Source organism: Triticum aestivum, chromosome 6B (genome assembly GCF_018294505.1).
Source record: "Triticum aestivum cultivar Chinese Spring chromosome 6B, IWGSC CS RefSeq v2.1, whole genome shotgun sequence".
NCBI lineage: Eukaryota > Viridiplantae > Streptophyta > Magnoliopsida > Poales > Poaceae > Triticum > Triticum aestivum.
Genome location: NC_057810.1, coordinates 253,927,070 through 253,952,320, shown reverse-complemented (window position 1 = coordinate 253,952,320; position 25,251 = coordinate 253,927,070). Strand labels below are relative to the sequence as shown.

Here is a 25,251-nt window from a genome sequence, read left to right as displayed (position 1 = left end):
ATCTTGGTATTTGATCTGAGTCTGGCCACTGGCCTATACGCACTAACCAACTACGCGGGAACAATTATGGGCACTCGATGTTGTGGTATCAGCCAAAGCCTTTGTGACGTCAGCAACTGAGCGGCGCGCGCCGGATTGGAACGTAAGCCTACTCTTGTATTAAGGGGGCTAGTTCTGCTTCCGGCTGCGTTCGCAACGTGCAGGTGTGCTAAGGGCGATGGTCCCAGACCCCTGTGCACTTAGGTTTAGACCGGCGTGCTGACCTCTCTGTTGTGCCTAGGTGGGGCTGCGACGTGTTGATCTTCCACGGCTTGGCATGACCCCAAAAAGTGTGTCCGGCCAAATGGGATCAAGCGTGTTGGGTTATGTGGTGCACCCCTGCAGGGAAGTTAATCTATTCGAATAGCCGTGATCTTCGGTAACAGGACGACTTGGAGTTGTACCTTAACCTTATGACAACTAGAACCAGATACTTAATAAAACACACCCTTCCAAGTGCCAGATACAACCCGGTGATCGCTCTTTAACAGGGCGACGAGGAGAGGATCGCCGGGTAGGATTATGCTATGCGATGCTACTTGGAGGACTTAAGTCTACTCTCTTCTACATGCTGCAAGACGGAGGCTGCCAGAAGCGTAGTCTTCGACAGGATTAGTTATCCCCTCTTATTCTGGCATTCTGCAGTTCAGTCCACTGATATGGCCCTTTACACATATACCCATGCATATGTAGTGTAGCTCCTTGCTTGCGAGTACTTTGGATGAGTACTCACGGTTGCTTTCTTCCCCCTTTTCCCCCTTTCCTTTCTTTCTGGTTGTCGCAACCAGATGCTGGAGTCTAGGAGCCAGACGCCACCATCGACGACGACTCCTACTACGCTGGAGGTGCCTACTACTATGTGCAACCTACTGACGACGACCAGGAGTAGTTAGGAGGATCCCAGGCAGGAAGCCTGCGCCTCTTTCGATCTGTATCCCAGTTTGTGCTAGCCTTCTTAAGGCAAACTTGTTTAACTTATGTCTTTACTCAGATATTGTTGCTTCCGCTGACTCGTCTATGATCGAGCACTTGTATTCGAGCCCTCGAGGCCCCTGGATTGTATTATGAGGCTTGTATGACTTATTTTATTTTTAGAGTCGTGTTGTGATATCTTCCCGTGAGTCCCTGATCTTGATCATACACGTTTGTGTGTATGAGTAGTGTACGATTAGATCGGGGGCATCACAATGATCTAACAGACGCATGATTTGATTACTAAATATTGAGTCATTGAACGAATATTGGAGTAAATTCACCTTTTTCTATGAAAGCAAGGATTGGGTTGGGTTGCTTATTCGTCATCATGGAGCAACCGGTACCTTTTCTTAGGCGTGGGACTGAGACAAGAGCTTTCAATTATGCCGTTATGGTCAAATCCCAGGGCTCTTTCCGATTTGATTAAATACGTCTATGTTGTATGATAATAGAAAGTCAAGATCTCACTCGCTTTTTCTGCTTTGTATTCTCGGTTGTTGCCTTTTTCCACATCGATTGCCATAGGAGTTCCATCCTCAACCTATGTATGCACAAAGAACTGGATCACGGAACTCTCAGCCCTTTTCCCCAAGGCTACGAAAACATTTCTACTCCCTTTCCCTTCCCAACATCATATCTTTCTTCGACAAGAAGGAAAGATCACTCTCTATCTAAATGTTAGAACCACTGGAAGGGTACCTTTCACATTGGTAAGTCAAATCCTGGTGAAGACATTACGAGCAATGACACGATGACATCATCTCCACTTCGTAGCCCATCGGTCTTCATTCATTGAAGCCAGGGCATGACTGACTTTCAGCGATCGCTATAAGAAAGACATAAAAAATTTCTCCTAAACTTGTTCCTTTCCGTTACTACTACTTGGAATTGGAAGTCTAGGAGCAGGAGTAACCTTTTTATTTCATTTAAATAAAGTCAAGATGTAGCTTTCTCTATCTCAATAAATCATTCCACCTCCATTCATTGGAGAACAAAGCGTTTTCTGATTAGACCCTTGCTTCAAACTCAACCGAATCAAGTTTCAAAATAGATGTGGAAGAGGCAAAGGGAAGAGAGGGGTTGCCGAATTGTTTCTCAGAGCCAGATGAAACATATATCTCTATTTACAATACCCTTACCCCCAAGAAAACTTTGTTGAAAAAGGTTGTCATCGTAATAGGGATTGCACCTCAACATGTCAGCCCTCAATTCTGCCAATTGTGTGTGACATCTACTCTTCTAGGCTTCCTCTTTGCCTCAAGTGATTAAACTCATCAACTACGCCAACCACATTTCTTACCTCAAACCTCTCTACAATCTCTTGAATTCACTCGTGCCAAGAAACATTTTCACTAAGAAAATGTAGTACCAGCTTTCAGCTCTCCCCCTAAGGTGATAGCCAAAAGTTCTACCTTGTACCAATCTGTAACTTGGTACACTGAAATGTAATGTAAACCTCAATTTAAAAGGATACTGGTTTATTTTTATAAGCGATTGGCTTCACTTTCGATTTGTTATCATAATTTCTCTTTTATTTATGGGTTGTTATTTATTATTTTGTTTTTTGGTAAACGAAACGAATCCAAGCACGGCAAGTAGAATTCCATTCGGTACCTTTGGGGTTTTCTTTTTTCCTTCTGGATGGCGACGTCACCGTGTCTCCTTATTGTTATTGCGATGTTGACGAGGAACAAATGGTCGAGGAGATCATCGAAATTACCTCTAGCCCGGAGCTAGAGGGGGTCGTCGATACAACGACAACCCTGGTGGTGGGTGTCGGTGTCAAAACCGGCGGATCTCGGGTAGGGGGTCCCGAACTGTGCGTCTAGGCGGATGGTAACAGGGGACAAGGGACACGATGTTTTACCCAGGTTCGGGCCCTCTTGATGGAGGTAAAACCCTACGTCCTGCTTGATTAATATTGATGATATGGGTAGTACAAGAGTAGATCCACCACGAGATCAAGTAGGCTAAACCCTAGAAGCTAGCCTATGGTATGATTGTTGTAATGTATGTTGTGTCCTACGGACTAAAGCCCTCCGGTTTATATAGACACCGGAGAGGGCTAGGGTTACACAGAGTCGGTTACAATGGTAGGAGATCTACATATCCGTATCGCCAAGCTTGCCTTCCACGCCAAGGAAAGTCCCATCCGGACACGGGACGGAGTCTTCAATTTGTATCTTCGTAGTCTTGGAGTCCAGCGGACGATGATAGTCCGGCTGTCCGGACACCCCCTAGTCCAGGACTCCCTCAGTAGCCCCTGAACCAGGCTTCAATGACGATAAGTCCAGCGCGCACAATGTTCGGCATTGCAAGGCGGGTTCCTCCAGAGAAGATCATGAACACCAGGATAGTGTCCGGCTCTGCAAAATAAATTCCACATTCCACCGTAGAGAGAATAAAATGTACTCGAGCTCAATCTGCTGACGTATTTTGCGGCATGATGTCACACCACTACCAAGCCTTTACTTGAATCGTTTTTTATTATACCACCTCAGCACGTTTAGAGAAGCGGTTTCCTTGGCACGTCTTGTCGAAGCAGAGATCGTGTTCCCCTTATTTCGGGATTCTCATCAATACGGATGTGGGTAACCCAACCGCGCCATTGATGGTGGCACTTGGGAGATAAGCGAGTTTTATCAGGCTGGTGGGGGACGCGTAGTCTTCGCCCACCTATATATAAGGGATAAGGATTCACCTTTTCACCCACGCCTTCTTCCTCCTTTGCTTATCCACCTCCGCGCACTCAAGCTCCAGCGCCCAAGTTCGCGCATCTCGTCTCAACCTTCTCTGACCATGTCCGGAGGGGGAGGCAAATGGTTAGCTTCCACCATTAAGGAGGAGCATATCACAAAGCTGCGCAGCGCCGGATACCTTTCCGGCGACATCGCGCACCGGCTGCCCGACGAGGGGCAGCTCATCCCTACCCCCGGGCCCCATGAGAGGGTCGTTTTCCTTCCCCACTTCCTCCGCGGACTGGGCTTTCCACTTCACCCCTTTGTCCGGGGGCTCATGTTCTACTACGGCCTGGATTTCCACGATCTGGCGCCGAACTTCATCCTCAACATCTCGGCGTTTATCGTCGTGTGCGAGGCCCTCCTCTGCATCCGGCCCCACTTCGGCTTGTGGCTCAAGACCTTCAACGTCAAGCCGAAGGTAGTGAAGGGCACGCAGGTGGAGTGCGGAGGCGCCATGTTGGGCAAGATGCCCAACATCCTCTGGTTCGAAGGGGCCTTCATGGACTCCGTCAAGGGGTGGCAATCGGGGTGGTTCTACATCACCGAGCCGCGCGACCCTACGTGGGCGGCGGCCCCCGAGTTTACATATGCTATCCCTACGCAGCTCACCTCCTGGAAAGAGAAGGGCTTGCTGTGGGGTAATTCGACGGAGCTGACAGGACTCCGAGCCTGTATCTAGAAGCTGGTGAACAAGAAGCTCAGGCTCGTCGACGTGGTCCAAGTCATGCTCGTCCGCCGGATTCTGCCATGCCAAGAACGGGCATTCAATCTGTGGGAGTTTATTCCGGAACCGCACCAGACGCTGAGCGGGCTCTTCGACACGACGTACGAAGGCGCCTGGAGGGTGCTGTTTAAGGGCGCCGAAGCCCCCGCATCCGCGACGGAAGATCGCGGATTTCACTTGCAGCATCCGGCTGACGAGGTAAGTGATTCTACCCCTTTACGGGACACTTATTACAAATAGATTGATTCTAAGAGGGTTTCAATTTCCCTTTTCCTTTGACAGGAATGGATGAAGAAGGCCGAGCAGCTCATCTGCCCAGCTCCCATGCCAGAAGACCCAGTGGGTGCCCGTCTAGCCGGGCTGCTGGTTCCGGCACCGCATGTGGTGCCGGAGAAGAAGGCCAAGAAGGTGGCCACGGGGACTCGAAAGAGTTCCCGTTATCAGGCGTCCGACGACGAGGCGGACACCTCCCCCGAACACGAGGAGGAGGAAGAAGACTCTCTCTCGGAGGGGGGAGAGAGGAAAAGGAAGGCTTCCCCAATAGGGGAGGCCGAAGGGTCCAAGAGGGGGAGAACTATTCCCCCGGACAGCTCCGCCAACACCGATGTTGGCGACGAGGAGTGGCCTTCAAGGGCCAGGCCTCCGGCGAGGTCGTGAGTATCCGGATCCCTGATATGCAATTTATTTTGTGTCACATAGTGTCCTACTAATGCCGCATATTGCCCGTAGTCCGGCCGATGATGATCTCCCCGCTTCATCGAGCGGGTCGTTGGCCCCGTCGGATGTGGATTCCCTTCCGACTGCCTCTACCCCCCGCGCCGATGAGGACGCCGAGGCGGGATCCCAGAAAGGGACCCATCAGGAGGAGGCTCCGGAGGCGCCGCAAGGCAGCCTCCCGGACTTTGCGTCGGACTCTACGCCGGAACCTGCAGTGGTTCCAGAGTCTGGCAGGCAGCCCCTTCAAAAGAAGGGCAAGACCGTGACGCCAGCGGCCTCCGTCCAACCGGAGGCGCCGAACAACTTGCTGGAGGCGCTCAAAGGCGCTTCCATCAAGGACGAACACCGCACTATTATGAGTGCGGTGATTCAGAAGGTTCAGCTCGCTAAGAGCGGGCTGACCGAAGCCTACAGTAGCCTTCTAACAGGCTTTGAGGTAAGAAGTTAAAATTATGTAATGTAATACCGCATAGACAGTAGCCCCTGATGCTCGGTTCGGTGTTCGGAAAGAAAAGCCGGACTGAGGATCTAAAAAGATATTTGCAGGTTGCTAATAAATTATGTCAATATGGGTTTGCAGGCTATGCTGCTGACCTCTGCCGCACTGACTGCGGAGGTTGGTGCATTAAAGCAAGATCTCGAGCGGTCCAAGCGAGAGCTTGGCCATGCCAAGAGGCAGCTCGAGGACAAAGAAGGTGAGTAGCACCACTTTGAATTTTTACTTTACAGAAAAGGATTTTGGTTGCAATAAAATTAACAAGGATAATACGTGTGCTGCAGGGGCCACAAACGAGGTGGCAGCCCTGAAGGAGGCTGTGTCCGCGGCCGAACGCAGTGCGGCCGCGGAGCGGGCAGAGCTAGAAAAGCAGGAGGCACATGTGGCGGCAGTGCGGCAAGAGCTCCAGGCTCTCATGGAGAAACATGAGAGTTTGGAGCGCGACTCCAAGACTCGAGAGTCCGAGCTCGCCTCGGCTCTCGAAAGTGCCAAGTCCGCCAAGGCCGAGGCCCGTAAGGCCCTTCAGGAGGTTGAAGATGTGAAGAAGATAGCGGCGGGTAAGGCATTTTTCATGCAAAGCAAGCATGTTAATGTAAACTACCTGACACTTACCCGCATTCGGAGCTCTCCAGGGGCGTTTGCAGATCTGCCGCGTAGTGTATCCGATGCCGCCGCATTCTACCGTGGCGAGGAGGGGAGCTCAACGGAGAAGGTCTTCTGGTCTCAGTACGCTGAGGCCGGCCATCCGGTGCCCCCAAGCGACCGGCTGAAGCAGTTGGTCGAACTCCACAAGGTAGCTGAGGAGGCCATGAAGGGCCTTATAGTCCGGCTGTGGCCTGGACAGGCCATGCCTAGGAGGTACTTCGGCCTCGTGCGGCGGCTGGTGGATGCATGCCCCTTGGTGGATGTCATCAAGCGCTCCGCCTATATTGAAGGTGCTCGTCGGGCCCTTGCCCGCGCAAAGGTGCACTGGGGCAGGCTGGATGCGGAGAAGCTTCTTACTGACCCGCCGCCAACGAGCAAGGAGTATCGTACGCCTGAAATGTACTATAAGACTGTCCTGAAGGGTGCCCGCAATATTGCGGATGAGTGCCCCAGAGATGTAATTATTGAGTGAAAACTTGCTATGTATTATCCTGTGCGCTGAAAACTTTGTTCATATGTGCTACGCAACGCTTGTTTAATTTAAAATATTACCTTCTGTGTGGCCGTTTATAAAATCTGAGAGATGGCAAGTCGTTGGCTTCAGCCCCCAAGCCACGAGTGCTGGGGTGTTCGGGATAAACTTGAGCGCTCTTGTTCCCATTTTTGGGTCCATCTAGGGAGGCGCTCAACACAACGAACAAGGCAACCGGACTTATAATGCTTGAACACTCTCACTTAGCCATAGAATTCTATAATTTTAAATTTCGGCGAAGCCCCTAGTATTCGGAAGACCGAATTCGGGGCGCTATCCACGCCTTCATCGGACATTATCTGGAACTTCGCTCGAAGCGGCGTGAGTCTTTAGGGACCCGAAAAGACCTCTCGAACAGCGACCAGTCTCTCACCTTATCATGCCAGTCAGTTTTAGCTTTCTCCACTGAGGCGCTCGCCCGGCTCAACCGGGGCGCAATCGCAGTGGTTCTCCGAGTGCCACCTTAGCCGACAGAACGGAACGTAAGGCGCCAAAACGTGGGAGCCGGGCAAACCCAACTATTGACCCAAGACATGATTCGGAGCCGATTCATATAATGCTATAAGTCCGGGGTGCCGCACTTGTGAAAGTGTTCGGACTTATCACACCATAATGCGGGGAACGTGAGCCCCTGGCGTATTCAGCCGTACCAATAATGTACGGGTGCGAGATGTCATTAATGAACATATGTGTAAAGTAATGCAATAACAGGCAAAAACGCTGCATTCTTTTAAAGAATTCTGCTATGAGTGCGGAATGATACAAATAGTGCGGTAAGTAAGGGATTGGACTAATCAAACATGTCCCCCTCCAGGGGTGGGCTGCGGACTGGTGGATATAATCAAATTTAATGCTCGTAATGGAGACCACTTGAGTGTTTATCGCAGTCTTCTTTCTTCCCTGGCTGTTGCATCGTGAATTCGGCGGGTTCACTGCCGGACAGGGCCTCTGGTGAACGGAGTCCTGTGTACATAAAGAAAGAAAATAATAACAAAAAGGAGTAACACACTTGTGAGCCCCTGGTGTGGTCGAGCCGCACTCTGGGTCTATTGTGGTTGTGCCCCTTCCCCTAGGCCCATGGTATCTCCAGAGCGTAATGATGTACACGGAGGGTTGGTCTTGCAATTATGCAAGGGATGGGGTTGGGGCCGCATTGCTACGCATGCTCGGAACGTGCCAGGTGGTCTTGGTTGATGTTGCTCCGGGCGCGTTTGGCCGTGTCCGGCCGTTTAATGGCCGGACTCGAATATTGCCTTAAAAGGCTGCTCTGTACTTCTGCCTCGAGAGCCGTTGTGTGTTCCTCTGTTCGGAGAGAGCGTTCCGTATTTCCATTGACCATAATGACTCCGCAAGGGCCTGGCATCTTGAGCTTGAGGTATGCGTAATGCGGTACCGCGTTGAACTTTGCAAACGCGGTTCGTCCGAGCAGGGCGTGATAGCCACTGCAGAATGGGACTATGTCGAAGATTAACTCCTCGCTCCGGAAATTGTCCGGGGATCCGAAGACCACTTCCAGTGTGACTGAGCCTGTACAATTGGCCTCAACACCTGGTATGACGCCTTTGAAAGTCGTCTTTGTAGGTTTAATCCTTGAGGGGTCTATGCCCATCTTGCGCACTGTATCCTGGTAAAGCAGGTTCAGGCTACTGCCGCCGTCCATCAGGACTCGCGTGAGGTGAAATCCATCGATGATTGGGTCGAAAACCAATGCGGCGAATCCGCCATGGCGGATACTGGTCGGATGATCTCTTTGATCGAAAGTGATCAGGCAAGAGGACCATGGATTGAACTTAGGGGCGACTGGCTCCATCGCATATACGTCCCTTAGTGCATGCTTTCGCTCCCTCTTGGGTATATGGGTTGCGTATATCATGTTCACCGTCCGCACTTGTGCGGGGAATCCCTTCTGTCCTCTATTGTTCGGCGGTCGGGTCTCTTCCTCGTCGTCGTTGTGCAGCCCCTTGTCATTGTTTTCGGCAATTAACTTGCCTGCCTGCTTGAACACCCAACAATCTCTGTTGGTGTGATTAGCTGGCTTTTCAGGGGTGCCATGTATCTGGCATAAGCGGTCGAGTATTCGGTCCAAATTGGACGGACCCGGAGTGGTTCTTTTGAATGGCTTCTTCCGCTGACCGGGTTTAGAGCCTCGGAATCTGGCGTTGACTGCCGTATCCTCCTTGTCATCGCCGTTAATGCGTCATTTATTTTTGCTTCGACGCGACCTGCCGTTGTGGTCCTTGGTATCTGGACTGCCAGAATTTTTACTGAGGTTGTTGCTGCGAGCTAGCCAGCTATCCTCTCCCGCACAAAAGCGGGTAATTAATGATGTGAGGGCTGCCATGGATTTCGGCTTTTCCTGTCCTAGGTGCTGGGCTAGCCATTCATCGCGGATGTTATGCTTGAAGGCTGCGAGGGCCTCTGCATCCGGACAGTCGACGATTTGATTTTTCTTTGTGAGGAACCGTGTCCAGAATTGTCTGGCCGATTCGTCTGGCTGTTGAATTATGTGGCTTAGGTCATCGGCGTCTGGTGGTCGCACATATGTGCCCTGGAAGTTGTCGAGGAATGCGGCTTCTAGGTCTTCCTAACACCCAATTGACTCTGCGGGCAAGCTGTTAAGCCAATGCCGGGCTGGTCCTTTAAGCTTGAGTGGGAGATACTTGATGGCGTGGAGATCGTCGCCGCGGGCCATATGGATGTGAAGGAGATAATCTTCGATCCAAACCGCGGGATCTGTTGTGCCATCGTAGGATTCAATGTTTACGGGTTTAAACCCTTCAGGGATTTGATGATCCATTACTTTGTCAGTGAAGCATAGCGGGTGTGCGGCGCCTCTATATTGAGCAATGTCATGACGTAGCTCGAGAGAGCGTTGTCTGCTGTGTTCGGCCCGGCCAGAGTTATTGTATCTGGCGCGACGGTATTCGTCGTGGGTCGTGGGGCGCCCACGTGATCCATAGATGGATCTGGATTGCCTTGCTTTGTCCTCCAATATATCTCGCATGTCCGGCGCGTTCCCTCTTGGCTTCGTACTTTTGGAGCGATGCCGGGGTACGGTCTTGGTGAAGGGCCTAGATGCCTCTCTGTCTCGGCCACGGGGTGGTCGGTCGGCCGTATTGTGCGCTGGCAATGAAGGTATGTATGTTTCCTCCTCTAGTCGGGGGAGCAACTTGCGTCTTGGGTAGCTTTTGGAGGGGCGTTCGAGTTCATACTCTTCGGCCGCGAGGACCTCGGTCCAGCGATCGGCCAGCAGGTCCTGATCAGCTTGAAGCTGCTGCTGCTTTTTCTTTAGGCTATTTGTCATGGCGATAAGCCTGTGTTTAAAACGCTCTTGTTCGACGGGATCCTCGGGCACGACGAATTCGTCGTCGTTGAGGCTTGCCTCATCTTCGGAGGGAGGTATATAATTATCATCCTCGACCTCTTCGTCTGCCGCCCTCTCGTGAGGGCTTGCTTCTGCATCCTCCTGTGCTGAATCTTGCTGGAGGAGATTATCTTCGGCACTCTCTGGGGTATTATTATCTCCTATGCCTGAATCTCCATTCTTGCTGTGGCGGGATTTAGAGCGGCGCCGCTGACGTCGGTGCTTGGGCTGTTTCTTTGAGGAATCTGCCTCCGCTGCTTCTTCGCCGTCCCCCTCTTTTGGGGTGTCCACCATGTATATGTCATATGACGAGGTGGTCTTCCAGTGCCCGGCGCTGGTTCTTGTTCGTCTTCGGCATCATCGTCCATAACATCGATGTCCTCGGAGTCGTAGTCTAGCATGTCTGTTAGATCGTCGACAGTAGCTACAAAGTGGGTGGTGGGTGGGCTTTGAATTTCTTCATCATCCGTATCCCAACCGTCCTAGCCATAGTCCGGCCAGGTCTCTCCGGATAGCGAGAGATGCTTTAGTGAATTTAGGATGTCGTCGAAGGGCGAGTGTTGGAAGATGTCCGCGGCGGTGAACTCCATGACCGGCGCCCAATCAGCTTTGATTGGTAGGGGCGCGGGAGGTGTGGAGTCCGGTGGGGAGTCCGGTACCTCGAAGTCACGAGCTTTACAAAGGACTAGGTTAGTGTTCGGCTCCATCGCCGTGGAAGTTGCAGCCCTCGAGGCGGTGTCCAGCCACCGATCCTCGATCTGGGCGATCGGCTCTGGACTAAGGGCCGGAGCGGATTCGTGTGCGGCCACCAAGGCACTGTCCGGCGGCAGAGCTAGATCATGCCCATCGTGACAATGCGGCACGCTCGGCTGTGGCTCGAGCCCGTCGAAGATCAAGTCCCCGCGGATGTCGGCCATGAAGTTTAGGCTTCCGAACCTGACCTGATGGCCAGGGGCGTAGCTTTCGATCTACTCCAGATGGCCAAGTGAATTAGTCCGCAGTGCGAAGCCACCGAATACAAAGATCTGTCCAGGGAGAAAAGTCTCATCCTGGACAGCGTGGTTGTTGGTTGAAGAAGCCATCGAGCCTATCGGTGACGACACAGAGGAACTCTCAATGAAAGCACCAATGTCGGTGTCAAAACCGGCGGATCTCGGGTAGGGGGTCCCGAACTGTGCGTCTAGGCGGATGGTAACAGGAGACAAGGGACACGATGTTTTACCCAGGTTCGGGCCCTCTTGATGGAGGTAAAACCCTACGTCCTGCTTGATTAATATTGATGATATGGGTAGTAAAAGAGTAGATCCACCACGAGATCAAGTAGGCTAAACCCTAGAAGCTAGCCTATGGTATGATTGTTGTAATGTATGTTGTGTCCTACGGACTAAAGCCCTCCGGTTTATATAGACACCGGAGAGGGCTAGGGTTACACAGAGTCGGTTACAATGGTAGGAGATCTACATATCCGTATCGCCAAGCTTGCCTTCCACGCCAAGGAAAGTCCCATCCGGACACGGGACGGAGTCTTCAATCTTGTATCTTCGTAGTCTTGGAGTCCGGCGGACGATGATAGTCCGGCTGTCCGGACACCCCCTAGTCCAGGACTCCCTCAGTGGGGCACTTCAAAGGTCTGGATACCCTCCTTTAGATTCCCCCTTTACTGGAAACGCTACCCGCAGGTCCTTCGTTAGCTCCAGAAGAAAGGGAGCAAGCCCCCTCTATTGGCCTAAACCTTGATCAATCCCAGAGTAGTCGTCGGCTGGACGGCGGCGAACGGGGGGCAAACTCCTGAAAACGAAGTTCTACTTTGTCTTTGGAAGAATTGGAAGAATCAGACTCTAAGTTTAAAGTAGGGGTAGAGTCTTTAGAGGCTCGCTTAGAAGGAATAAAGAGAAAAAAGCAACTGCAAGCGTTCGGGGCTTCTCCTTTTGAGACCGCAAAAGCAGAGCTGGTTACGTCCATTGGGGAAAATTCCCAGTTTCATGTGGGACTGCTTTTGTCTCTGGATGTCAAATACCCCTTGACGGGCAAATGGGAGGCTCTCAAAAAGATGATAGAGGCCATCTTCAAATGCCAAGGGAAGCCCACAGATTCCCTAGCATCTCTACTCGACCTAAAATGCAATCTCGAGGACCCTGAAAAACTCAAGACCGCTCTCCGTCCATATTTAGGACGGTTAGGGTGATTTTTTAAGAAATAAAAACCTTCTGTCAATTTATCCACACTTCCATGACTTCTAGAGGAAAGCTAACTGCTTGCTGGCTGGGAGCTATATGAGCGGTAACGTCCACGTACGGCTCCGTGAGAAGGTGGATGGAAATGGCCTTATTGTACCTCACTCCAGTCTTCAATAGGGTCTGCTCTTTTTTTAGGAGAGTATGCCAATATGATCTTAATGAGGTGCGGGGCTTTGCATCTGACATTTGTTGGGCTTTCCTCTGCGGGAGTCTGCGTCCCGGCCTTTTTGTGCAATAAACCCCTCCGGCTGAAGACTAGTGATAGGTGGTCTCTTGGAGCTCTCGGAGAAGGGTAGCCTAGTGTGTAAGCACAAAAATGAACCATGGCGAACCAGAGACGACCCTTCTAAGATAAGGGGGGAAATCCTCAGTAGTTGTGACACTTTGACTCTTCCACTGACTTATATATGTACTGAATGCTCATACGGGAAAGTGAACTCCTGGGCCTGGAACCTGGTGTTTGCTCCAAAAAAATCCTTTCTTTCTCGTCCACTCTAGGGGGTGCGGACACACTTGTGCGGATTACAGGCAACAGTTGCAAGAATGGTGGGGAAGAGAAGAGTACACGATGACATTCAGGGATGAATGTAGACCCATCGGGTGGGGATAATCATTCCGGTCTTGGGGGAGGTGGCGACACCAGTCTGAGCTGAGGGAAGCCAGCAAATTGAGTCACTAAAATGACCGCAAGAGGCGCACACTAAGCCTAGCTTTCTCGGAGCTGCTATTGTGAAATACGGCTTCCTTAATATCCAAATTTCAACAAGGGGGCCGGGCTGCTCGCCTTCATAGAAAGGCGACCGGGCCTATATTAGATGTTCACCCTTTTATAGAATTAAAAGAGAAGGTAAAGGGGGGATTTGGAGATTCTTGAAAGAATACATGGCTTCCTCCTATTCCGCTTCAATAGAAGCCCTTAAAATCCTGCTCCTGTGGCAGCGGGGTTATCCATTTCAAAGGCGAGGGTGGGGGAGAAGCAAGCCGAACCTCCGATTGACCCGAACACGTCAAAAATTCTCGGCGTCCAGAGAAAGACGAGATTTAGAAAGTAATTTAGTGAGTGCTTTCTTTTATAAGAAGAGCGTCGGCTTGGAAGAAGAAAATGAAATACGAACAACCACGCTGGTGTAATAGATCGACTTGAATGCGTCTTCTTGCTCTAGCATTCAAGTTCCATTTCAAGGGAGGATGACGTACCATGATACTTTTTGTTTTGTCGAGCCCTACTTTGGTCTCTGGTTTGATGGTTGTACGTGCTAAAAATCCGGTACATTCTATTTTGTTTCTCATCCTAGTCTTTTGCGACACTTTTGGTTTACTTATTTTGTTAGGTCTTGACCGCTATGATCTCCCCAGTAGTTCATATAGGAGCTATTGTCGTTTCATTCCTATTCGTGGCTATGATGTTCAATATTCAAATAGCAGAGATTTGCGAAGAAGTATTGCGCTATTTACCAGTGAGTGGTATTATTGGACTGATCTTTTGGTGGGAAATGTTCTTCATTTTAGATAACGAAGCCATTCCATTACTACCAACCCACAAAAATACGACCTCTTTGAGATATACGGTTTATGCCAGAAAGGTATGAAGTTGGACTAATTTGGAAACATTGGGCAATTTACTTTATACCTACTATTCCGTTTGGTTTTTGGTTTCCAGGCTGATTTTATTAGTTGCTATGATTGGGGCTATAGTACTTACTATGCATAGGACTACCAAGGTGAAAAGACAGGATGTATTCCAAAGAAATGCCTTGGATTCTAGGAGGACGACAGACCAAATCACGATCCACTAAAAGGAGAAATTGTGGTTCGAGTCCACGCCGTGAGAAAGAAAGAGCTAGACTGACTAGAAACTAGCTTGACGGTAGACTTCACACCCACACAATCGAGAATTTCTTTATTTGCTTCGTTCTTTCGAGTTGGAAAGGTAAAGGCTTTCGAGTATAAAGAATTCGTTCCATGTTATTTTTCCCCTGGTTTGTATCTGAGCTGACAACTGATAATAGGAAAAATGAAACATTTGGTGTGTTTTAATTCATTCTCAATCTTGGTTCCCCTTGTGCTCAGAGGGAAATAAAGGGGAAATCATTGATTCATTTGGAGCTGTTTTCTAACAGACTCATTGACATGAGACATTGGATGCGATGCGCCAGTCACTCGTACTACAGCGGACAAAGGTCACCGGCAAACGACCATTCCACAATGGAACCTGGCACTACTGTTTGCCCTAAGGGCCAACCCACCTTTTCAGAGAAACAGACACATGACATCAAAATATTACGCATTTTTGAGATAAGAAAGTGGAGAATGCACTCTTCCTTTTTTAACATTTTAACTCATTTTCATGGTCTGTTTTATTCCCAATTGTCGCCCGTGTGAAAATAAAGAAGAGAAATTGGGCCATGTTTCTCGAGAGAGACTGCCTTCTCTCTGGCTAGCAGTCTTATGCTTATAGTCGACTGCTCTATGACGATCTGACCTCTTTCCTGGGCTCTGCTTGCTCGTCTACACTCCGACAAATTCAGTCAAAATAAAAAACGATGTTCCCTTGAAAAAGTCTAAGAAATAGTAGTAGTAGTCAAAAAGTGCACTTTTTCCATATATTTTGATTTATAGGGATCCCTATCTTTATATCTATCCACAGAGATCCCTATCCTTTGAGAAAAATCTCTCTATATATAGATTTGAATGCGTCATGCCATATTTCGTTGAATCAGTCATGAAATATCTCTGTGGAACAAGAGGAGATCCATTAAAAAAATCTTTCTCGGAGAGAAAATCTAAACAGTAACATCAAATCACAAACTACCTATCTTTATCTCCTCTTGTTCCTCAATCTTCGAAGAATATGGCGTTGGATTAGAGAAAGTTCTCTGTTCTGATCATTTCCTACAGGTAGACGACACTTTTAAATCTTAATGCTGGCATGGCATATTTTGTTGAATCAGTCTTTTTCGCCACATCACATATAAAGGGAATCGAACCCAACTCTTCCACGAACCCCCACGAATGGCCCTCCCTTAATTCAATGAACTATGAGAATTCCTTTTTTCATTTTTTCTTTTCAGTTCTCATAAGCCCTTGATATACTAATAGAAACTCAATACTTGACCGACTGCATCATAGTGCTCAGGTAAAGTGGTAGTGGTTGAAAGTGAGCGGAAACGTTAGTGTTTTCTGTGCGTCATGATAGTAGTGGTGAAAGAAAATCCAATTCAAATATCTCAACGTAAAAGGAATATCGTTTCACTTTGAAAGGAAAGCTAGCTGTATCAGATTGAAATCACTCTATCTACGATATTCATTGCACCATGATTGAAGGACAATGAGGGGCAGGTTGTATTCCCTTTCTTCTGATTGATTGAGCGCAAAGGCAAAAGGCACTAAAGATGTTTAAGATGATTCGTCAAAATTGCTATTGACATCGACTCATTTGAGAGATTAGCAAGCACCTTACGGTTGTGAGAAATCCATCCCCAAAACCAAGAATTGGATCTATTTTTTTCACTTTCTTTCCCAAACAATGTATTTGTTGATACCATGATTGCTTATATTGCTCATGCTAAGATGGAAAATGTGATAGAACCCACTTTACATGCCTCCATAGGAGGAGATCCCCTAGAAGAGAGTGAATCAGTACAACAATTCACAAGCCATAGAGAGCGAAGATCGGAAGAAGATCTAGTTTATAGTGAGCTAGGAAGACCTCTTTCTTAAATTAAAGGGAAGGGGTCCACATAAGCCCCAATTATTCCCTAGCTTGTTAGTCCAACATATCAGTTGGTGTGTCTGAATAAGAAAGAGTTGGGCAATGGTTTTAGAAAACCCGAAACTAGCCATGCCCTAAAGAAAGTGAATTCCAATCTACGTGAATCGGGAAAGAAGCAAAGCCGGTCAAAGAATCGATTATATGCCTTCTCTTTCCATAAGACCGATGGCCTTTGTAACATAACACATAGAAGGAATAGAAGACAGAGCGAGGGGATATGTCACGAGCAAAAGGGATGAACAACTAGCCCTATATACATAGCTTTGTGTAACAGGGGAAAGGACAGTTGAGTCAAAAAGTTGAGTGAGAAGGAAGCAAAGGATCGGTTGTGGCGGGATACGAAGTGCTCTGCTAAGCCAATACAAATGTTTACATATGAACCCACACCAATACATACGAGTAGTAGGGGTATTGAAATTCTGATCAATTAAAGGTTAGGGCTCGGTTTTCGGTTGACTTTTCGAATACTAATCTCATCATATCCTTTGTTTCTGGTTAAACCAATTAAATAGGAGTATCCACCCAACTTTCATATGTTGTAGTTCATATACGCAAAGGGGTTAATCTTTGCCCTGCTTCCTTGGCATTGAGGCTGTCGGATATGGGGTTCCGGCAAAACCCTTAAGGTTCGAACACTGGGGTGCGCACGAAGATCTACTCCCTACCGAAACACGCCCACGATCTCGCCGCGATTCTGAGCTAGCACGATGAACAACACAAGAGACACAAGGTTTATACTGTTTCGGGCCACCGTTGTGGTGTAATACCCTACTCTAGTGTGTGGTGTGGTGGATTGCCTCTTGGGCTGACGATGAACAATACAAGGGAAGAACTAACTCGCGAGAGGTGTTCTTGAGGTGGCGTGGTGTTCTGCTTGGGAAGGATTCGATCCCCTTCTACAGTGGTGGCTAGCTCTATTTATGGAGGCCCTGGTCCTCTTCCCAAATATTGATCAGGAAGGGAGTGTCAGGACCCCGACTCAATGCCACACCGATCTAGCATGTAACACCTCATATCACTTTGCGGCCTTACGCACGGTATTCCCACGAGTGTCGCCTTACCAGGCCCAGGACCTTTTGCGCCTTTTGGCACATGTATATGATAGTGTCTCTAGCATCCATATGACAAGGAGCCCGGGCTAAAATGGCTAGTCGTGAACCCAAAGTGGCACTAACTTACAGGGACAGGCATACATGACCTAGCAACGAACGTGTCGGTCATCAGCGAGTGAATCTGGGTTGTAGCAGCTCGGCTAGCCGGACTCCGGTAAACCAGGCTATAGTAGGCTAGCAGGACTCCGGTAGACACCGCGTGACATTTCCCCGAAGGGACAGACACAGGAACAAAGAAGGACACATGCCGGCCAACCTAAGTGTTCCGGAGCAGTAGCAAGCTACCAAGGCTCAGTGGAAGCACTAGGAGACATTTCCCGGTAAGAGAGGCTACCAAGGGTAAACAACTAGATAGTCAGATCCCACACATACCAAGCATTTCAATAACATACACACAATATGCTCGATATGTGCAAATACAACATGGCATCACAACATGACTTTACAACTCAAGTATTTTGTTCAATAGCCTCCGAGGAGCGAGATATTGCAAACATGGGTCTCATGACCCAACATTCAGGGCACACAAGTCAAAGCACAAGCAGAATCTCAAAATGTCTGAGTACAGACATCTACAAATGAAAAAAAGGCTGAGAAGCCTGACTATCTACAAGATCCTGCTGAGGGCACAAGATCGTAGCTGAGGTAACAAGCTAAACGTCGAAGTCCACGCGAAACTACTAGTGAGATGGAAGTCTCTCTACAAAAACATAAAATAGGCAAACGTGAGTACAAATGTACCCAGCAAGACTTACATCAAATCTAACTACATATGCATCATTATCAACAAAGGGGATGGTGGGGTTTAACTGCAGCAGGCCAGCTTTGACTCAGTGGCTATCATGTACTACGACTGCAAGTAACTCTTTTGAGGTGGCGCACACGAGTCCACATATTCACCATATCAATACACCACTCCGGATCCGCTCCCGTCTCCTTATGAGAACGCCATCCATAGCACTCACGCTTATCTTGCGCATTTTAGAGTATCCACTTTCACTTGTCTATGAACTGTATAGGCAACCCAGAAGTCCTTTACCGCGGACACGGCTATTCGAATAGATAATGTTAACCCTGTAGGGGTGTACTTCTTCACACACGCTCTCACCACTTATCGCCGTTTACACGACATGTACTCGGCAACCTTCAAGTGGAAGCCCAGCGAGGGTGTCGGCCACGACCTGACTAACCACACAAGTCTCTCGTCCAGGTTTATCGCCTATTCGGGTTCCATCCGCAAGGAGATCCGACCGGGGCGTCGCTCACGGCCCCAAGAAATGTGTGCAGGGTTCCCAAGCCCACCTCGACGGGTGGATCTACGCTTGGTACACCGTGCCATGGTGCCTAGTCTGTCCCAAGCCCACCTGTACCAGGTGCCACTTGGTAGACTACTAACACTACCTACAAACACCAGAAACTAGTTGCAACTCCTGGACAGAGATCAAGTTGATTAATAAGTCGAGAGAGCTTGGAGTTCCCGGAGCCCAATGTATGGTAGTAACTATTCATGGATCACAAACACAGAACTCAGTTCCTGAGGACGGTTTCAATGAGACAACCCACCATGTACTCCTACATGTCCTCTCACCGCTACCTTTACCAAATCGTGTTCACACACTTAGCTCACACACAGTAGGACATTTTTCATCACCATTCGAATTCATCCCTGATGAATCAGACCTGACTCAACTCTAAGCAGTAGCAGGCATGACAAACAAGCATGAATAAGTAAGCACATCAGGGCTCAAACAACTACTACTCATTCTAGTGGGTTTCATCTATTTATTGTGGAGATGACATGTCATGTAGAGGAAAGGGTTCAACTACCACAACATGTAACAGTTGAATCGTTGTTGTCCTAATGCAGTAAAAGAGAGCAGGAGCGAGAGAGTGGGATTGTATCGGAATGAACAAGGGGGTTTGCTTGCCTGATGGGGTGGTTGTAGGATATTGCCCTTCAGTCGGATATTCACTACTAGGGAAAACCTTATACACAGAAACTTATCAGCAGCGTGGTTTAAAAGGAGACACTACTGCTAATTAGTAGTAGCGAGGGGTATAAAACCCGCTCTACTACTAAGTTGATAGTAGTAGCGAGGGGTATAAACCCACGCTGCTACTAAGTGGTCTTCACCATGCCCTCGGAACATTGCCATAGTAGTAGCGAGGGGTATAAAACCTGCGCTGCTACTAACTAACTAGCTGTAGCAGAGGTAAGACACCCACGCTATTACTAAACGTGTCCACCACCCCACCATCCATCCCGGCCCGATCCACTCCAACCCCACCACTCTCTCTCTTTCTCTCATCCAAAAAAACTCTCTCACAAACTGTTAGGGACAAGCAAGGGAGGGAATCGATCTATAGTCACTCAGTAGCGATGGAGTTTGGATACAGGCTCGATTACACGAATGGGGATCGAGAGTAGCTAGGGTTCTTGCCGCCGCCGCCGTTCGTGATCCACTGGATGAGGGGAACGGAGAGGCAGGGTAGCTTAAGTAGTGGAAGCAGACGGACCGGCCCGGTTGACCCGCTCTGGGCCACAGTAGCGTGGGTTGCTGCGACGGTTGCGGCTGGGCCGAGTCCTTGCCTCATTGGTAGGTGGGGTCGGGCCGTCCGGTGGAGCCGGGCCGTCAGGGGGGTTAACATCCCCTCCTCCTTGAGACGAGGCTTGCCCCCAAGCCTCCACATGGGGGAAGCGAGCTTGCAGCGCCTACTTGTCCTCCCAGGTGGTGTCGAGCGCCGCGCCGGCCGACCATTGGACTTGGACTTGCTCGATCATGGTCTCGTTCTTCTTGCGCCATCTTGTCTGGAGGATCTTGATCGGGATCGCCGTGTCGCCTGCTTCTGACGGCAGAGTTGTGGATGCGGTGGGTGGCAGTAAGGCTTGTCGAAGTTGCGACACATGAAAGACTGGGTGTACTGTTGCATGAGGAGGAAGTTGCAGTTTGTAGGCGACATCATTGACCTTGCCGATGATCTTGAATGGGCCTTAGTACTTGTAGCTTAGCTTGTGGTTTGCTCGCAGAGCCACTAAGGTTTGGATGTAAGGCTGCAATTTGAGGAAGACTTGATCGCCGATCTGGAACTGGCGAAAGGAGCGCTTCTTGTTCGCCTGGTCCTGCATGATCTGGCATGCGCGGTGGAGTTGCTGTTGGATGAGATCTTGCATAACCTCTCGTTCTTCGAGCTAGGTTTGCAGCGCTGGCACTAACGATGATGTAGATGCAGTGATCCCCCAGTCCCTTGGTTCTCTTCCAAACATGGCCTTGAATGGTGTCATTCCTATGGCTGAGTGGTGGGATGAGTTGTACCAGAACTGCGCCAGAGGTACCCAAAATCTCCAGCACTTCAGGCACAGTTGAACGAAGCAACGGAGGTACGTCTCAATGCATTGGTTGACCCGCTCGGTTTGGCCGTCAGTCTGCGGATGGTTCGCTGTGCTCATGCGCAATTCCGTACCTGCATACTTAAACAGCTCCTGCCAAAAGTGGCTGGTGAAAACTGGGTCACGGTCAGATACGATAGCTCCAGCGAACCCGTGAGCTTGTATCACTACTAGGGAAAAGGCTAGCAGCAGCGCGGGTTTTCAGGCTAGCAGCAGCGCGGGTGGCCGCGCTACTAATAAGGCGCTACAGCTAACTCATAGTAGTAGCGCGGCCCCAACCAGCGCTACTACTGTTGAACGATATCAGCAGTGCTTTTTAGGAACGCGCTACTATTAACTAGCTGTAGCGATTTCTTCATCCCACGCTACTGCTATATCTTTCATCATTTTCCCTTTCAGTTCTCCTTTCAGATGCTAGATACTAGGTACTACTAGTAGATATCAAATTCATAAACCATTACTAGGCACGGTAGTACTCCCTTCGTTCGAAATTACTCGTCGTGGTTTTAGTTTAAACCACGACGAGTAATTTGGAACGAAGGGAGTACTAAGATAACAATTTCATGCATAGCCAACATGCATCCTCAAGCAGTACATGGTCATATCAACGGCCATCATCATATGTAGTTCTAGATGATATCGACGACGATCATCATATGTAGTTCTAGATGATATAGCCACACACACATATGTAGTTCTAGCTAGATGATATAGCCACACACACATATGTAGTTCTAGATGATATATCCACACACACATATGTAGTTCTAGATGATATCGAAGACAATCATCATCCTCAAGCCTGGTCGGTTGGTGTTCCTGATAGTAATTAGGATGGCCTGTCCAACATGAAGATTCTTGCCATCGAGGAATTTCTTCCACCCAACCGAGCTTAAGTGTGTGCGACCGTCAGTGTCCACGTGGTAAGTACAGGTTGTGACGGAGCCCCTTGCAGTAAGGCGTAGTCTAGCTGAGCCTTCTTCATCAGGCTCGATACCATAACTCACAGATATGCTCTTTGCCAATTTCTGAATAAGAAAAACATATCAATTAATAAGCATGTGATCGAACTCTACACTAAAAGATATATATCATCGACTAGATTCCACACAACATACCATATCATTGGACTGTACACTAAGTAATTCACACTATTAATTTGCATTTGTAAGTATAACATACCATATCATGTCGATCAACCATGGTATTTGTCAAGCGGGTCACGAATGGCACCCCGACAAAGTCAGCACGTGGCGGAATTATGTCCCACAGGTTGGACACCTCCTCCTCACTCAGCCTTGTTCTTTGAGCTACGATGGCTTCATGAAGTGGGTCCTCATCATCTTCATCGAGTGGGTCCTCATTATCTTCATCATCTTCATCATCTTCGTCATCTTCATCATCTTCCACCAGGTTGAGATAAATGACAGCTAGCTTGGGTCTTTCTGCTCGGAAGTTGAAGCTGATCAACTCACCACCAGTAAGATGCATGCGAGCGACGAAACGGGCCCATCCATCTCCTCCAATCTGCGATATATTGCGTCCTTTCTCGACCTCCATAGTGTACGCCCCCCCAGGAGCCTCAAATGTCATAGTGTCTCCTGTCAGCTTGTTGAATTTCAACCTCACATTGCATGGGACGATCTGTGTAAACTAAGCAAAATGACACAATGCAGTAATGCCAACACTAAAAATAAAATAGTTATTACATTTCATCTAATTTCTTACTGCCGCATGACGAAAACTCGGCTGGAAGTAGATGCCGAACAGCTTGCCAGTTGCAAGGCTGCTGGCGCATCTTGACTTGCACAGTTGACATAGTGGTGGTGGTGGTGGCGCCATTCTTCCTAAAGCAATATGAGCAAAGGATTACTAAATCAACTAAATCAAAATGTTCCTAAGTCAACTAAATCAACTAGCCTACTAAATCAACTAAATCAAAATGTTCTAAGTCAACTAAATCAACTAACCTACTAAGTCAACTAAATCAAACTATTCTAAGGCAACTAAATCAACTAGCCTACTAAATCAACTAAATCAAAATGTTCTAAGTTAACTAAATTAACTAAATGAATTAGCCTACTAAATCAACTAAATCAAAATGTTCTAAGTCAACTAAATCAACTAACCTACTAAGTCAACTAAATCAAAATATTCTAAGGCAACTAAATCAACTAGCCTACTAAATCAACTAAATCAAAATGTTCTAAGTCAACTAAATTAACTAAATGAATTAGCCTACTAAATCAACTAAATCAAAATGTTCTAAGTCAACTAAATTAACTAAATGAATTAGCCTAGTAAATCAACTAAATCAAAATGTTCTAAGTCAACTAAATCAACTAGCCTACTAAATCAACTAAATCAAAATGTTCTAAGTCAACTAAATCAACTAGCCTACTAAGTCAACTAAATTATATCAACTAAATCAAAATGTTGCATATGAGCAGGAGGGAGAAGGAGGTCGACTCGAGGAGGGAGAAGAGAGTAGGATGGAGGAGGAAGGCGGAGCGCGGAGGGGCCGGCCGGCGCGGCAAGTTGAGGGAGGACGGAGGAGGAAGGCGGAGCGAGGAGGGGCCGGCCAGCGGCGAGTGGAGAGGGAGGACGGAGGAGGAGGCCGGTACCGAGTCCAGCAAGGAGGAGGAGGTGACGGCGCGCGGCGCAGACGGAGGAGCGGCGACGGGGGCGCGCAGCGCAGACGCGCGGAGGAGAGGGGCGACAGGGGCGCTCGGCGCAGATTTTGAGTGGTTGTGTGTGAGTGGATCCGAAGGGAGGAGATCAGGGAGATGGATGGCTTAGCAGTAGCGCTCTTCAGCAAAATGCACTACTGCTAAGCTATCTAGCACCAGAGCTTTTCACGATAAAGCGCTACTGCTATATGTCAGCACGCAAAAATACACATTGATCATCAACGATCTTTTTGTGTACAATCTAATTTGAAAATATGAGTCCTCACCGGTTTAGGAACAGGTGAAGACTCATATTGCAGCCACAAATTCTACACATAGAGTTCAATGAAGATCAAGTGCTTGTCAAAGTGTGAGAAGTAACATATTTAAGGTGGTAGAAACTCTCTTCACGGAGCGAGGTGGGACTAAATTTTTGTAGGAAACTTAGCAGTAGCGCTTGTCGGGGAAATGCGCTGCTACTATGCTACGTAGCAGTAGCGCGCGTCGTATTAACGCGTTGCTGCTATAACTAGCCTCGCGGCGGCCTCGTAGGAATTATAGCAGCAGCGCGTCTTTGGGTGGACGCGCTACTGCTATATTTGTCTCAGCAACGAGTTTCAGTGGTCCGCGCTACTGCTAGTTAGCAGCAGCGAGTTATTTTGAGGTGCGCTGCTGATAAGATTATGTGTATAGGCTTTTCCCTAGTAGTGTATAGTTGTTGCATGTAGATGTTGGCCAGTTTAGATGCTGTATAAGGATGCGCAAGAGGGAGGAAGTGAGCAAACCGAGTCCTCTTGTCGACCACCACCAGCAAGCAGTTGTGTTGACCCGATTGTGGCAATCCGTCCATGAAGTCCATGGTGATGAGATCCCACAATTCTCTGGGAATTGGTAGTGGCATTAACAGACCTGGTGACGCAGTGCGGTCTGACTTGGCCTGCTGACACACCTGACAACACCGCACATATTGCTGCACATGCGCCTTCATCTTGGGCCAGGAAAATAGCCTGCGGATGCAACGGTAGGTCACTGGGAATCCGGAGTGGCCCCCCATTGGGCTGTCATGGAACGCTGAGATGATGCGCCGCTGCATTGCTGTGGTTCCTCCCAGCCAGATGCGTCCACGAAAGCGGAGCAGTCCGTTCTGTAACTGAAATCGCCCTTTTGGATCCTCTCGAACAGCTAACTGCTCCAAGAGTTTTTGCGCCTGTGGGTTGGTGTTGTAGCTGTTGACAATGTCTTTGAGCCACGCTGGTTGGCACACACTGATGGTGTGTAGGACTTCAGTTCCCTTCGCTCTGGACAATGCATCCACTGCCATGTTTTTAGCTCCTTTCTTGTACTTGATGACGTAACGGAGTCCCAGCAGTTTCGTAAAGGCTCGTTGTTGCCATGGTGTTGATAGCCTCTGCTCTGTCAGGTGGGTCAAACTGCGCTGGTCAGTCAGGATGGTGAATTCGGCATGCTGGAGGTAGGGACGCCACTGATCTACGGCCACAATAACTGCCAAGTATTCCTTCTCGTAGGTTGAGAGTCCTTGGTATCGAGGGCTCAAGGCTTTGCTCATATAAGCGATAGGGTGGCCATCCTGTTGCAGTATCGCTCCGATCCCTTTGTCGCATGCGTCGGTCTTAATCACAAATGGCTTGGCGAAGTTGGGGAGTGCCAGCACTGGTGCTTCGATCAGATGCTGCTTGAGGAGCTGGAATGCTGTATCTGTGGCTGGTGTTCAAACGAACGGTGCTCCTTTTTTTAGAAGGTTGAACAGCGGCCGGACTATGACTCCAAAGTTCTTGACGAATCTTCGATAGTACCCCGCCAGTCCCAAGAAACTACGGAC

At 48.7% G+C, this 25,251-nt stretch overlaps 1 pseudogene; it reads right to left on the bottom strand.

Moving 5' to 3' along the window:
* Positions 1 to 12,443: 12,443 nt before the first annotated feature.
* LOC123136141 (uncharacterized) lies at positions 12,444 to 13,045 on the bottom strand (annotated as a pseudogene).
* Positions 13,046 to 25,251: the final 12,206 nt, after the last annotated feature.